Source organism: Orycteropus afer, unplaced genomic scaffold, assembly GCF_000298275.1.
Source record: "Orycteropus afer afer isolate SDZICR_OR568_19922 unplaced genomic scaffold, OryAfe1.0 scaffold00741, whole genome shotgun sequence".
NCBI lineage: Eukaryota > Metazoa > Chordata > Mammalia > Tubulidentata > Orycteropodidae > Orycteropus > Orycteropus afer.
Window position 1 is genome coordinate 359,070 of NW_006922328.1, and position 3,539 is coordinate 362,608.

Sequence of the window (3,539 nt, forward strand, 5' to 3'; positions counted from 1 at the left end):
GAATCTACTGGAGCAACTGAGTAGCAGATGTGGTCTGCTCCCGGGACAGGAGAAGCTTTGGGAATGGTCCGCTAGCTTTACGGCACACTTGGACCCTGCACGCAGCCGAGTCACTGTTCAGCAGCCTGTCACACTGTCTGTCGATCTTGAGACTCTTCAAAACAACCAAACACACGCCCTCTAGTCGATTCTGGCTCACGGTGACCCCTGCTGGGTTTCTGAGGCAGTAAATCTTTATAGAAGTAGATTGCCCAACCTTCCTTCCGTGGAGTGGCTGGTGGGTTTGAACCACCAACCTTCTGGTTAGTAGTCAAATGCCTTAGGCACTGTGCCACCAGAAGTCCTTATTGGGACTCTTAATGGACTTGAATTAATGGTCTGCCGTGTGCTTTGGTGATACTGGGACTGTGCATTTTTACTTGTGGATCTTGGGTTTGTCAGCCTCAGCAGCCAGCAGCTACCTGAGTGAAGTGAAGCCTCTAGCTGCAGTGGGCCAGAAGGAGGCAGAGCTGACGCTCAAGGTTGAGGGGCTTTCACCCAGTCCCTAGAGCCTGGCAATTTGAACTCAGACTTCTAGCCTCCAAAACTATAAGAGAATGAACTCTTTTGTGTTAAAGCATCCTACTTGTAGGTGTTTGTTAGAGTGGCACTTGTTGTTTGTTGTTGTTGTTATTTGCCATCGAGTCGGCCCTGACTCATAGCGAACCCTCCTTGGGTTTCCGAGGCAGTATCACTATGGAAGTAGATCGCCCACCCTTCCTTCCGAGGAGTGGCTGGTGGGTTTGAACCGCCAGCCTTCTGGTTAGCAGTCCAGTGCCTTAGGCACTATGCTACCACAGCACTAAGGAACCCAAACACCTGCTCATGGTCCTTTCCTGGGTTCTGGGGTCCCACCTGCAACAGCGATGAACCCTTCTATTATCAGTATGATTTTGTGATGATCGCGTTTGTTTTGTGTCATACGTAGTTAGGTCCATGGCTGGGACTCCGTGGATTCCATTTGGCTTCCTGTAGTATGTACATGCTGACGGTGTCCCTCATCCTGGGTGATGTTCTCGTCCTGTCTAAAGCTTCATGAAAAGGTCTCTATGATGTGTCTTCCCCTGGCACCCTTAGTCACTGAACACTGAACCATCTGTACTAGCCACGGACTGACCGCACTGTAAGGACCCTGAAATCAGGGACAAGGGAGGACAACACCTGCTTCCACCGATTTGCAAGCTAGCTTCAGAGTACGCAAACCTGTCCACAACGGGGCATCAATACTTGTGAATCATATTGCCATTCTGGGAACTACATTTCCTACAAGGAGCTCTCATGGCACAGTGCATTTGCTTGCTAACCAAAAGGTTGGTGGTTCAAACCCACCAGCCGCTCTGTGGAAGGAAGATGAGGCAATCTACTTCCGTAGAGATTTACTGCCTTGGAAACCCAATTGCGGTCACTATGAGTTGGAATTGACTCGATGGCAGTGAGTTTTTATATGAAAATGAAGGAGCAGTAAGCACTCCGCTGCCAGTCGAAAGCCTGGCAGTTTGAGGGGCCTGCCAACACAGGACTGTAGTCTCGGGGCACCGTGCTCAACCAGCAAAACACAGTACATAAAAATCTTGTTCTACACCTACTTTGGTGAGTAGCCACTGGGGTCTTAAAAGCTTTCGAGCGGCCGTCTAAGATGCAGCTATTGGTCTCCTCTTATCTGAATCAAAGAAGAGGGAAGAAAATCAAAGTCATCTGGAAACAATTAGTCCAAAGATAAGATGGACCACGAGGACCTCAGCCTTCACGACTGTGAGACCAGAAGAACTAGATGGTGCCTGGCTACCAGTGCCAACCGCTTGGAAAGGGATCAAAACTGGAGATCCTGGATAGAGTGGGAGGAAAAATGTGGAACAAAATAAAAACACAAACATGATCAGAATTACATGTCAGATAGAGTCTGATGGAACCCCCAAGACTATGGCCCTAGGTTACCCTTCGGGCCTAGAAATGGACTCACTTCTGTGGATCGGCCGTCAGCCCAACAGTAGAAAGACCTAGATGCAGGACACCTAGCCCAGGGCCATGCACCCACCTACTCTAGGAGGGTGTACCCCTTCCAGCAGCAGCCGTGAGACAGCAGAGGGCCAGCATTCAGAGAGGGAGGGCTGGACAGATGGGATGCACAGATGAGAAGGGCACAGGGACTGGGTGGTCATGGGGGGGGAGCTTTTTTATGGTTGGGGTTGGTAATCGGGATGTGAAATCAAATGTGCATGAACTGTTGAATGGATAACAAACTTGCTTTGTAAATTTACATCCAAAGCACAGTAAAATAATAATAAAAAGTAAAATAAAATAAAAACCGAAAGGTTGACTCACAGCGATCCCATAAGGGTTTCCAAAGCTGTAAATCTTTACGGAAGCTGACTGCCTTGTCTTCCTCCTACGGAGCTCCTTATAATAATGCCTTTAGGTGTTGAAATAATCTGTGATTTAATTTGGATCGGTTTCATGACTAAGGAGCTCTGTGGTGCAGCGGTTAAAGCATTTGGCTGTGAACCAAAACGTCAGCAGTTTGAACACATCAGCTGACACACACGGAGTAGCCATGGGGATCTGAGTTGCTGGGAACTGGAATGCCTTCACAGGGTGTTCTCATTCAGATGTGGACACCTGGGGGCTTTCTCCTCTGCTCTCTCAGGTGTCCTGGCATATCTACATTCCCTGGCCAGGATGGTGTCAAAGATGGAACATTTTTAATTCCACCCTGACAGTCTCAATACACTCTGACAGGCTCAACACGTTCCATCTGTAATCCAAGTTAACATGACACGCATCACCTAATGCCTTGGTGATGCACTCTGATGTACAGCTCTGTCAATTCACGTTTACAGTTATTGAAAAGATCAAGTGACAAAAGTGTGAAACATTTCCTGTAAATTCTAAGACTCTATGCTGTTGTTAATTAGGTTTCCATATAAAGTGCAATTCACTTCCATGAAGAACGGCTGCCGGACCGTCCTTATCCTAACCCTCCTCCACCGCCCCCTCCCTTCAGCCTGCACAGCCTCTGCGTATTGACGAACCACGTGCGGAGGCTACACCTCGACTAGACTGCACACCCCCCAAGGGCAGGCGCCATGGCCCTTCCAGGCCTCCTGCCTGTCCTTCCTGCCACTTCCTCTCCACTGCTGCCGGTGTCTCCGAGGCGTATTTGTGGCAACGTTGTTAAATGTCGTTAATGAAGGCCCGGTACAAGTCCTGCCGCAGCTGGGCCTTCTCCCTGAAGTGCGTCACTGAAACCATCAGGGGGCCATTAGAGAGGACGGGAAGGAGCCCGTGATTACCACGGTCACCAGGCGTCTCCGGGAAGCCGAGCAACCACTGAGCGGCACCTACACGCCCCTCCGCTCCCAGCTGCTGCTGCGGTCCACCGCCAAAGACGCAGGACCACGCCGCGCCTGCGTTCCCTCTGGAGACCATCCTTACTCTGATCACTGAAATCTGAATGAGACAGCCCGAATTGTAATAGTCAGAGAAGAGGTGAAAAACAAAGA

The 3,539-nt window shown here is 49.8% G+C and overlaps 1 protein-coding gene across 1 annotated transcript in view; it reads right to left on the bottom strand.

The window, feature by feature from the left end:
* UBL3 (ubiquitin like 3) overlaps positions 1-3,539 on the bottom strand; it is a 66,949-nt gene that overhangs the window by 35,383 nt on the left and 28,027 nt on the right. The gene's annotated exons all lie outside the window — the stretch shown is intronic.